The sequence below is a fragment of the Oncorhynchus nerka genome, linkage group LG25, assembly GCF_034236695.1.
Source record: "Oncorhynchus nerka isolate Pitt River linkage group LG25, Oner_Uvic_2.0, whole genome shotgun sequence".
NCBI classification, from domain to species: Eukaryota; Metazoa; Chordata; class Actinopteri; order Salmoniformes; family Salmonidae; genus Oncorhynchus; species Oncorhynchus nerka.
The window spans coordinates 50,920,805-50,933,111 of record NC_088420.1 but is presented as its reverse complement, the minus strand read 5'-3'; the positions used below and the strand labels follow the sequence as shown (position 1 = coordinate 50,933,111).

The window sequence follows — 12,307 nt, the reverse complement described above, 5'->3', positions numbered from 1 at the left end:
CGTTGTTTGAATGGTAGACATTCAACATATTTTATTCAAGGGTTGTCTATGTTGTAATGTAGTTACCATGATGACATAATCCTGTGGTCCCAATTTCATTCTCAAAACCGCAGCTGATTACTTTTTCAAATCCAACGTTGAGTTGAAACAATGTTGATTCAACGAGTTGGTGCCCAGTGGAATCCAATCATGAATGCAAGGAGAGCGTTCATAAATGTAATACACTTCTGAAAATATATATCAACAAAGGTAAAAGCGAGAGTAGCTAGCTATACTGAACATGCAACATGCAACAATTTCATTGATATTACTGAGTTACAGTTCATATGAGGAAATCAGTCAATTGAAATTAATTAATTGGGCCCTAAATCTATAGATTTCACATGACTGGGAATACAGATATGCATCTGTTGGTCACAGATACAGGCCTCCAATGGGCATCAGGATCTCGTCACGGTATTTTTGTGCATTCAAGTTGACGTCAATAAAATGCAATTGTGTTCGTTCTCTGTAGCTTATGCCTGCCCGTACGTACCATAACTCGACCGCCACCATAGGGCACTCATTGACATTAGCAAACCGCTCACCCACACGACGCCATTCGGTTGGATGTACTGTTAAATTCTCTAAAACAACATTATGGTAGAGAAATGAACATTATATTCTCTGGCAACAGCTCTGGTGCACATTCCTGCAGCCAGCACGCCAATTGCACGCTCCCTCAAAACTTGAGACACCTGTGGCATTGTGTTGTGTGATAGAAATCTGCATTTTAGAGTGGCCTTTTATTGTCTCCAGCACAAGGCGTACCTGTGTAATTTATTATAATGTTAACTATTATTTAACTAGGCAAGTCAGTTAAGAACAAATTCTTATTTACAATGACAGCCTACCCCGACCAAACCTGGACAACGCTAGGCCAATTGTGAATTATCTTGGCAAAGGAGAAATGCTCACTAACAGGGATGTTACCACATTTGTGCACACAATTTGAGAGAAATATTATTTTTGTGCGTATGGAATATTTCTGGGATCTTTAATTTCAGCTCATTAAAAAAATGGGACCAACAATTTACATGTTGCGTTCATATTTATGTTCAGTGTACATGCTAAATTCCATAGTGCTAAATTCCATAGTAAGGAGAGAGACCTGTACCAGACAGTTGAACAACTTTCTTTAACTTTCAATCAGTTAAAATCCTTTTGTGCTTCTCTGAAGTGACCAATCATACTTTATAGCCATGATATAGCCATGATCGTAATAGAAAAATAAGATTACGTCCCAAATGGCACCCTATTCCCTACATGGTTCACTCCTTTTGTGTGTGTGTGTATATATATATATGTATATATATATATATTCACTATATAGGGAATAGGGTGCCATTTGGGATGCAAAATAAAACAATTATTATCTATCTTTAATCAGAAATGATCTCCATAGAGCTGTGGGGATTGAAAGCTGTGGAAGTCTATACTGGATGGGGAGCGGGGGGGCCGTGGGGTCTGAGGCGCAGTCCCAAACTCCAGGTTGTTGAAGTTCCCCTGGCTCCGCGAGCGAGAGAGGAGCAGAGAGGGTAGGTTGGTGTAGCGCTGGGCCTTTCTTCCTCCTTTTGATGACCATTTCCCACCTGAGAGGGGGAGGACCAAAAAGGCATGTTTCATCAGTATCGGCATGCCATGGTCTACAGAAAGCGAGAGGACACATGAAAGGACACTTGCAACCCAATTAATTACAACACTCTACTCAAACTATACCAAACTACACCATTAGTGGATGAGACGGCTGAAACAACACCACCTACTATGCCTACTACATGGATTGACTAACTGTTGTGGTGGATGTGGTGTTCCCTTTAGCTACAAGAGGAAACCACAGGAAGGCCACACAGTAAAAGCACTTACATGACTGCGAGCCTGGTTTGTTGAACACATCAGCATTGCCACTCCAGTAATGGGCTGCAAGCTTGCCATGGTAGTCCCTGATGTTAGTTCTGGCATCTGATCAAATGGGGAAGAAGATATTTTCTGTATATCGATACTTAGACATACAGTGAGGCCCAAAAGTATTGGGACAGTGACAATTGTTTGCAGTTGTTTTGGGTCTGTACTCCAACACTTTGAAATGATACAATGACTATGAGGTTAAAGTGCAGACTGTCAGCTTTAATTTGAGGGTATTTTCCCCCGATATGGATGAACATCTCAAATTAAAGCTGACAGTGTGCACTTTAACCTCATAGATATTGTAGAATTTCAAATCCAAAGTGTTGGAATACAGAGCCAAAACAACACAAACGTGTCACTGCCCCAATACTTTTTGAGCTCACTGTGCAAGACACTAGATTTTGAACATATCTGACTTGCAAAGTCAGGAGATCATATGATATGGTCCCAATAATTCATTTATTTACATATAAATCCATTCATAACATGCAAAATAGAAAATAATATGATAGTGTATTCCCTAAATCCCTCACTCACACACACACACAGTAGTCTAGAAACTAGGCTAGAGGCAGTTCAGCTGGCTCATACTGTAGGCCAGCAGCACTAATGGTTTTGAGTCGTATCTCAAACTGTCAGTGAGTGAACAGGAGTGAAGGACACAGGAGCGACTTGCTCCTCAGCTCCTGTATCTGACGTTTTTTTAAAGAAGTACCTGTGGGGTGTCATTAAAACTCATCTCCACAGTGTGATGGGCGGGAGGTGGTGCGGTCTCTGGCTATTGGCCCCGTGTTTTCCCACAATGCTCATCACTGTTACACTCTTGTGTACGGAGGCTCTCAACAGGGAGGGGAGCCTCCACCACCAATACCTGAGAGCCTCATTAAGAAATAGCTTGTTGGCTAGCAGGAAGATGGGCTGAAAACTCCCCCTCCACTCTTCTTTTTACTTTCCTCTTTTCCTCCTCCATTCCCTTCCACAATGGAGCGGCTGAGTGAGAGGGAGGGAGAGAGAGGCCCCCAGGGACTCTGGAGAAAGGCGGCAGGTAATTATCTGAGATAACATGCAGTGGAGGAGAGGGAATTGTGCTTTTGAGAGGAGGGCGGGCAGAGAGAGAGAGTGACTGAGAGAAAGGTCAGCAGCTCCTCTATTCTTTCTGAAGGCAAATCAACAGCCTGTAATACCTCTTCAGAATGAATGACACAGGATCCACCGATTTTAAAACGTCTCATTCTGTATTCAGGTTCTCTCCCTCTCGCTGCAGACGCACAGTTACCATCTGCCAGCCCTGCCAATCCAATCTGAATGAATAAGGGTGTGCTGTGTCTGCTTTGATTGCCATTTTGGGGCTGCTTGATGCAAAACAGCATTTAAACCTCTCGTGACCATATGCAGATGAGGGGCAAGTCCCCCCCTGTCCATGTAATCTTATTAATTGTGATCTAAAAGGCAAAACTGATCCTAAATCAGCTCTCTTACTCCGAGATGCTTAATACATACAGTCCTAGGGCACTGTAGATAAAAACAGGCCAAGGGTAAACAATATGTCCATTGGTATAGTTTCAGAAAGGAATGCCAAAAAGTCAATCTATTGGATAATATAATATAAACATGAGTATTATGAAGATCATCCTGTCTGTGTAATTGATGCAAATTGTTGTTATTTGTTGATTGGACTGTGAATATGACACATTTACAATAGTTGGGTAAAAAAACTGTAGTACTTATTTCCCCCCACAAATGTACATGATACTGTAGATGTACATATCTGTGTAGACCAAGCAATTATAAAGCAGTTTAAATGAGGTAGAGGGCCCACAGAGGTTGTTTTCTCGCTCACACAGAGACAGTAATGGATGTGTAACTGACTCTGTTCATTACCGACAGTTTCTTCCTACTGACACTCCCTTGCAGCTCTGGTAAACAAGAGTTAGACAACTACTGCTGCGTGTCTGTCTGCAGAGACTCTCCTATCTCTCTACAGTGCCTTCAGAAAGTATTCACACCCCTGGTCTTTTTCCACATTTTTGTTGTGTTACAAAGTGCGTTTAAAATGGATTTACATTTTTATTTTTTGTCAAAGACCTACTCAAAATACTAACATTTGTAAAAACAATTATGAAAAATAAAACGCTAATATATCTTGATTAGATAAGTATTTAACCCCGAGTCAATATACACTATACATACAAAAAGTATGTCGATACCCCTTCAAATTAGTGGATTCAGCTATTTCAGCCACACCCGTTGCTGACAGGTGTATAAAACAAAGCACACAGTCATGCAGTCTACATTGACAAACACTGGCAGTGGAATGACCTTACTGAAGAGCTCAGTGATTTTCAACGTGGCACCGTCATAGGATGCCACCTTTCCAACAACTTAGTTCGTTAAATGTCTGCCCTGCTAACCTGCCCTGGTCAACTGAAAGTGCTGTTATTGTGAAGTGGAAATGTCTAGGAGCAACAACGTCTCAGACGCGAAGTGGTAGGCCACACAAGCTCAACAAATGCGATTGGCGAGGGCTGAAGCGCGTAAAAATCGCCTGTCCTCGGTTTCAACACTCACTACTGAGTTCCAAACTGGCTCTGGAAGCAATGTCAGTACAAGAACTGTTCATCGGGAGCTTCAGACGCACACAAGCCTAAGATCACCATGTGCAATGCCAAAAGTTGGCTGGAGTGGTGTAAAGCTTGCCGCCATTGGACTCTGGAGTAATGGAAACGCGTTCTCTGGAGTGATCTGGCAGTCAGACGGACCAATCTGGATTTGACAGATGACAGGAAAACACTACCTGCCCCAATGCATAGTGACAACTGTAAAGTTTGATGGAGGAGGTATAGTGGTCTGGGGCTGTTTTTCATGGTTCTGGCTAGACCCCTAAGTTCCAGTGAAGGGAAATCTTAACGCTACAGCATACAAGTACATTCTAGACAATTCTGTGCTTCCAACTTTGTGGCAACAGTTTGGGGGAGGCCCTTTCCTGTTTCAGCTTGACAATGCCCCCCGTACACAAAGCGAGGTCCGTACAGAAATGCTGTGTCGGGAAGAGTGTGGAAGAACTTGACTGGCCTGCACAGAGCTCTAACCTCAATCCCATCGAACACCTTTGGGATGAATTGGAATGCCGACTGTGAGCCAGGCCGAACCGCCCTACATCAGTGCCCGACCTCACGAATGCTCTTGTTGCTGAATGGAAGCAAGTCCCCGCAGAAATGTTACAACATCTGGTGGATAGCTTTCGCAGAAGAGTGGAGGCTGTTATAGCAGCAAAGGTGGGACCAACTCCATATTAATGCCCATGATTTTGGAATGAGATGTTCAACTAGCAAGTGTCCACATACTTTTGGTAATGTAGTGTATGTTAGAATCCCCTTTGGCAGCGATTACAGCTGTACATCTTTATGGGTACACGTCTAAGAGCTTTCCACGCCTGGATTGTGCAACATTTGCCCATTATTATTTTCAGAGTTCTTCAACTCTGTCAAATGAGTTGTTGATCATTGTAGGATGACCATTTTCAGGTCTTAGATTTTCAAGCAGAAAAAACTAACTCGGCCACTCAGGAACGTTCACTTTCTTCTTGGTAAGCAACTCCAGTGTAGATTTGGCCTTGTGTTTTAGGTTATTGTCCTGCTGAAAGGTTAATTCATCTTCCGGTGTCTGGTGGAGAGCAGACTGAACCTCCTCTAGTATTTTGCCTGTACTTAACTCCATTCCGTTAATTTTTTTATCCTGAAAAACTCCCCAGTCCTTAATGATTACAAGCATAGCCATTACATGATGCTGCCACCACTATGCTTGAAAATATGGAGAGTGGTACTCAGCAATGTGTTATATTGGATTTGCCCCAAACATAAGTTAAAAAACGCTGCTGCTTCTTTATGGAACCAAACTCTTTCAAAACGTTTGAATCGCGTGAGGGTGACAGACAGTCAATTGACAGTCATGTCGGGGAATGTTTGGAGAGTAATCTGGCGAGCCTAGCTATACATTTAGCTGGCTATCTACCTTGAAAGGCAATAACAGAAAAGCTTAAAAGATATGGACTCTGGTAGAAATCTACGCAGTGGTGAGAAAAGCATGGAGCCGAATTTATCAAAGAAAGAAAGTGCCAATAGCATGGAGCCGAATTTATCAAAGAAAGTGCCAATAGCATGGCTAATCTCATGACGGAGATAAGGAGTCTAGGTACAAAAATAAAAAAGAGAGATGGACAAAATGAAGCTTAGTATTGAAAAAGGAATGAAAAGTAAAGTTGATAATCATACACTTTTGCTGACTCAACTGGAGAATAATAACAAGCAGCTACAAGACCACATAGCTCTTGAAGTTGGACGTCTGGAGTCCCGTGTAGAATTCCTAGCATCTGGGAGAATAGGTGCTGCCAAAACAACAAAGTTCTATCATGTTTGCAGGACTTCCAGCTGATGAAAACGAGGACCTAAATCTCCAAAGTGAACCAGTTGACGTCGGTAGGCCTTAGGCTGCGAAGCAGAGGTGATTGCAGTTGAGAGGATGAGGGACAGAGGTTAAAGGTCCCGGGGTTGTGAAGGGGGCGTGACGGTCCGTGAAGGAAAAAGTGGCTGCGAGGCCATCCTGATTATGACAAAGTCTTCCTTCGATCAGCCAAGTCCCACACCGATCGCCTGAACTTCAAGAAGCTGCTGAGGGAAATACCAGGAGGAAAGGACTATTTCGTCATGGGAAGCGGATGGGTCATGAAACGAGATCAACCAGAGGGACAATGTGGACAAGGACATGGGGTGGACAGACCTACTACATACTGAGGGGCTTCCCATCCCCTACGAGATTCGATTTCAAATCCGCATTGAAATGTTAACGGATGGACTACCTTGAACAATAAATTACGAATAACGATACTAAAATACTTAAACCCAGACAATATCTCAATAACTGAAAAGCATTTGCAAGAAACTATTGATATTGAAGGGTATGTAATGGCATGGACTCAACATCAAAACTAATGCGAAAGCCGCCCAGAGGCTCTGCGGGAATGGGAATATGTTTAAAGTTTGATATGATGAATGCAAATAAAATTGAAATTATCAATAAAGCCATAGAAGGAATTATTGGTTTGTGCTTTGAACATAGGGAGCCAGAATATTGTTTTGTTGTGTTTTCATGCAATTTTCCACCTGAACAGTCCACATGGGATAGAGATGCATCCTCCCCCTATAGTAATTTGTTAAGTCAAGTACACCTATATACAGAAGCAGATGCTATGTAAATACACTACTGGTCAAAAGTTAAAAACCTATTCTCATTTGTTGTTCTTTATTTTTACTATTTTCTACAATGTAAAATAATAATGAAGACATCAAACCTATGAAATAACACATGTGGAATAATGTAGTAACCAAAAAAGTGTTAAACAAATCCAAATATATTTTATATTTGAGATTCTTCAAATAGCAACCCTTTGCCTTGATGACAGCTTTGCACACGCTTTGCACAACCAGGTACTATGTCCATAACAGAGCAGTACGTTACTTTTAGGTGTCCACACGTTTGCACCTATACCTGCAATAACTGGGGACATGGGCTAGGAACCCTGCGAAGTGAGATGGAAGGCATGTATGGTGAGACTTTGGAATAGACTGTTGGACATGCCAACTGCCAGAATAGCTAGTCAAGTTTTTCAATGAGATCTGTCCATAGGTGGAGCCTGGGCAATTGAAATGTCTGACCTTTTTCAACAGTCTGACTGTGAACATCTGTACGAAAACCAAATTAAGGGAGACATAGATATGATTAAAAAACTGTTGATGCAATATGAAAAAAAATGGGTGGAGGAGATTAATCATAAACCCAAATTGAGAACCTTTTGTTTGATTAAGGGTGAATTTGTGTGTGAGAGATATGTTATGTATAACCTACCTAAAAGCAAGAGATCGCTATGTGCACAGGTAAGATCAGGGATATTGCCTCTGCGTATTGAAACAGGTCAGTATTGTGGTGAAATGGAAGAGAAAAGCCTATGTAACTATTGTGACCTCGAAGAAATAGAGAATGAAACTCATTTTATCCTCTATTGCCCTTTCTACCACAATATACGCTTGCTCTTATTCCAGAAAGAACACCAGATAGACCCTGGCATTCTGTGGCTGAGAGATGAGGAGTACCTGAAATGTTTTTTTTGTCCATTGTGTATTTCCGTTTGCAGAATATTTAGATAAAGCATTCACACACATCGCCACAAGCCCACATTACCCTCAAAGTAATGCCCTTGCTGAAAAATCGATGCAGATTGCATGGACAAAGCAAATGCAGACAAGATGGACCCCTACTTCTGTCTCCTTGAATGCCGAATCACTCCAGCTGACAACTTCAAATCACCAGCCCAGCTATTGATGAGCAGCAGAGTTCGCTCAATCCTTCCCAGCACCAAACAGCAGCTGCAGTCTGAAGTCATCAGCTACAAGGAAGTCCATGCAAATCGTGCACAGAAACAACACCACCAAAAGCGATCCTACGACAGGTCAGCTAGACCACTGCCACCACTGAACGGCGGAGAGTCAGTTAGAATCCAGGAGCATGGCCTCTGGAGGCCAGCAGTCGTCATCCAGCCAGCTGACACAACATTCATATCACGTCCGCACCGCAGAAGGAGCGGTGTACCGCCACAATTTTCGTCACCTCCTGAACACAAAAGAACAACACACTGACGAGATGAATTGTTTCCCTGAAAGAGAACGCGGTGGACTAAACACACACACAGCACAACATACACTATACTTACCTGCAACACCACAAGAACTGTTGACTGACACAGAAGCATGCTCAGCTTCATATCACACAAGGTTCAGGAAGAGAGGTCAAGCCTAGAGCTGTCCTAAACCTGTGAAATGTCAAAGGGTGTAGTTTGATCGCTGCCCTAAAAGAGTTCCAGACGATAAGCTTGTTTTTAAAAAGTTAACTTGAAATGCTTTGGTATTGAATTCATTTGAAATGTTTTGATGTCATTGCTACAGTGAAAATCTGAGTTGCTGAGAAATCTTTATTTTAAAAGTAACAGTATGTTGAGTCATTGTTTCAGAGTCTGTTATGTTGATGCAGTTGGTGCAGTATGCAGAATAAATGGTTACTTACCTTGAGTTCAAACTACAGAGCATGTATTGGTTGCATTCTACCGTCGTATTATACTGTGATATGATTGGTTAAGACCACCCAGGTCATGAGGTCATTTTTTCCAGTTGATCATGGCCGGAGACACGTGAACATGCCAGTTATAGCTAACTAATAAACAGCTATGTTTAGAAAGATCCTGTTGTCTTTCATTTTATTATTTTGTACAAAGCGTGCAAAACAAGACACAGCACACCTGGTCTTCCAGGTTAGTTCAATCAAAAACATGAAGTGCCCGCGGCACTCCAGGACCAGAGTTGCCTATCCCTGAGCTAAACTGTCACACAGCAACAGGAGCACTTGACTGACAGGCCAAATGCCCATCCTCCCTCACTGCCTCCCTCCCTACCTCACCTCAATCTCATTGACTCTGAAAGACAAAAAAAAGGGATTTGTAGAGGGGGGTCCTTGGCAGAGAGAGACCAGACTCATTATTCTCATTGGCCATATGGAAACATGCTTTTGTGTACAGAGAGAGTGTCTGAAGACAGCGACGCTGAGGGCCTGTGTGTCTGGGTGAATGGTACAGGCTGACTCTAAGCATATGGCTGTCTATACTGGCAGGAGGGTTCCACAACCAAGGCCTCTGACCTGGCACACCACCACAGGGATCCTGCAGATTTGAGTCCCAAATGCCACCCTATTCCCTTTATAGTGCACTACTTTTGACCAGGGCCTAGAGGAAGGGCCCATATGGCTCTGTTCAAAAGTAGTGCACTATATAGGGAATAGGGTACCATTTGAGATGCACAACTTGATCATGAATTGCTCCACTGGGCTTCATAGCTTGGTTAGACACATTAGAGCCCATATGTACTTATCCGCCTCTCCTTTTGCTATCTTTTGAGAGTTGGCTCGGCAGCGTCTAGCCTTGTCATCTGATGGAGGAGTTTGGTGCTCTGTTTCAGCTCTAACCAAGGTCATTTGGGATGCGCTATTCTTTAGATTGGCTTTCAGACAAGCCTCGAATGCATGATCTGCATATCCAGCCTTCTCTCGCAGTGTCCGAGCCTGAACCAATATGTCATATCCTGTGTGCAATACGCATTTTAAACACTTTACAGCAGCTACAATGTAACACATGTGCAAGAACAGTAGTCGTAGGCAAACAGTTGTAGGAACGCGTTTCTGGTGTGTGTTGAGGGTCTGATTACGGCAAAGATATCAGATAGACGTGCTGCATTATGATTAGAACAAAAGTAGAGTAAGCGAGTCAGGTCGGTGTAATCACTTACTGTAGATGTTGATCAGGAGCTGGATGACGTGCTGGTGTCCGTGTATAGAGGCCAGGTGAAGCGCTGTGTAGCCCTAACAGTCCCAAACAAAACAAATCAGTGTTATGAACTCAACTCTCATTTTGCTCATGCTGTGTCATAAAATCCAACGGAGATCTTAGAGCACCAGGTCTGTGGGAAGTGCTTTGGAATATGGATTGTGAACGGCAGAGTGAAGTATTTGTTAGCAGTTTTTATTTATTTTTATAACTGGTGTGTCTCTCATTCTGTCCATCTGCATCAGTCTGAACGGTTCTATCTGTACATTCTGATATCGTCCCTAACCAAATTACATGTTGTGCTTTGACGCGTGAGGAATCTTTGTGTTTACTCCCGTCTAATGTGGGCTACTACCCTTGACTCACACCGAGTCATTCTCTGGCGTCATTATCATACGAAACACAGTGCTCCGAAACTTGAAAGCCGTTTTCTTCGTCAGAGAGAAGTTAAGTGACAACCCGGGTGAGACTTTGATGTCAGTACTGATAGAGTAATGGGTCTGTGTGAGGCGCTGGAACACAGTCATGCTGAACTCTTATCACAACAGAGACTTTATACGGGGCCCGGGAGACTCTTTGATCTAGAGTGCATCTAGGGAGCTATCAGACAAGCTGAAACACCGTACTGTGACTGTTACCTCTGTGTTTCTTTCTGGTCACTTTCCTTCCAAATGGGTCTTTAAAATAGATTTATCCAATTGTCCACTGAAAATAGGTGTGGATGGATGTGAGCGTGTGGATGTTGAGCAGATTAATATGCTGTGCATAAACGTAATGCACTTAACATACTGTACTGTGTGAGTATGTATTGTGAGGTCTACATTTGTATGGGTATTAATGACATGCTCCGGTACTTTGGCGACTAAGTATGTTTTACACCTCTGCTTTGGGCTGGGATGTGTCAATGTGTAGTTCATACATGTAGAACTACTGTTTTAACTCAATTAGCCACAAAATCCCTAGTTTGAAAGCAACTGTTTTCTTGAAGTTGTGCCGCGCCATTTTCCCTACATGTCCCCCCCACGTGGGCCAGCCCCCTAGCAATTCAAGTTCAAGCCAATGAGCTCCAGCCCCTCCCATTTGAGTGACAACTAGTTAGAGGCCTGCCCAGCTTTATCCAATGAGGTTGCAGGGGGGGGGCAACAGCTCAGTAGACACAGCAGAGAGAGAAAGAGCAATGACGTGATGCACATATCTGCACATATGTGACATGGTTAGAGCGGTTGCGGTGACTGTATTACCGCCACACCGGCAGTCATGACCGCAGTAAAATTCTACGTGACCGTTGAGGCAAGGTCATCTCCTCTTATGCACTCTGGACATCATCAGGTCGCTAATGGCCTGGTACCCGGGGCTCTATTGTCCCTCTAAATGACTCTGTCATCGATGCAAATGCAATTGAAAATCACATCAAACACTTATCATCAAAACAGTATGTACTTTTAAAAACTCACCTCACGCTGAATGATCAATTTGAAGAAAGATGTTCAATAACAGGTTAAAACTGAGTGGAAAACATGGTTGCTCTGGATGTTGTTTCAAAGCCTAACACCACGAAATGGACAGCGCTTTCTAAGGTGATGATTCATTCAAAACATCCATATGCATTTTAGAGCTTATGTTTAAGCATAGGCCTATATACAGTGCATTTGGAAAGTATTCAGACCCCTTTAATTTTTCCACATTTTGTTACGGTAAAGCTTTATTCTATTATGGATTAAATTATTATTTTGCATCATAATGACAAAGCAAAAACCGTCTTTTAGGAACTGTTGCTAATTAATTAAAAATAAAAACAGAAATGCCTTATTTACCTAAGTATTCAGAAACTTTGTTATGAGCCTCGAAATTGAGCTCAGGTGCATCCTGTTTCCCTTGATCATCTTTGAGATGTTTCTACAACTTGATTGGAGTCCACCTGTGGTAAATTAGATTGAT

General features: G+C 42.6%; 1 long non-coding RNA gene across 1 annotated transcript; it reads right to left on the bottom strand.

Moving 5' to 3' along the window:
• Positions 1 to 1,019: 1,019 nt before the first annotated feature.
• Positions 1,020 to 11,432, bottom strand: LOC115108983 (uncharacterized). Its single transcript, XR_003860449.2, has 3 exons — positions 10,332 to 11,432; positions 1,906 to 2,001; positions 1,020 to 1,631 (listed from the first exon to the last, which is right to left on the bottom strand). It is a non-coding gene; the product is annotated as an uncharacterized LOC115108983 (long non-coding RNA).
• Between the last annotated feature and the right edge of the window lie 875 nt (positions 11,433 to 12,307).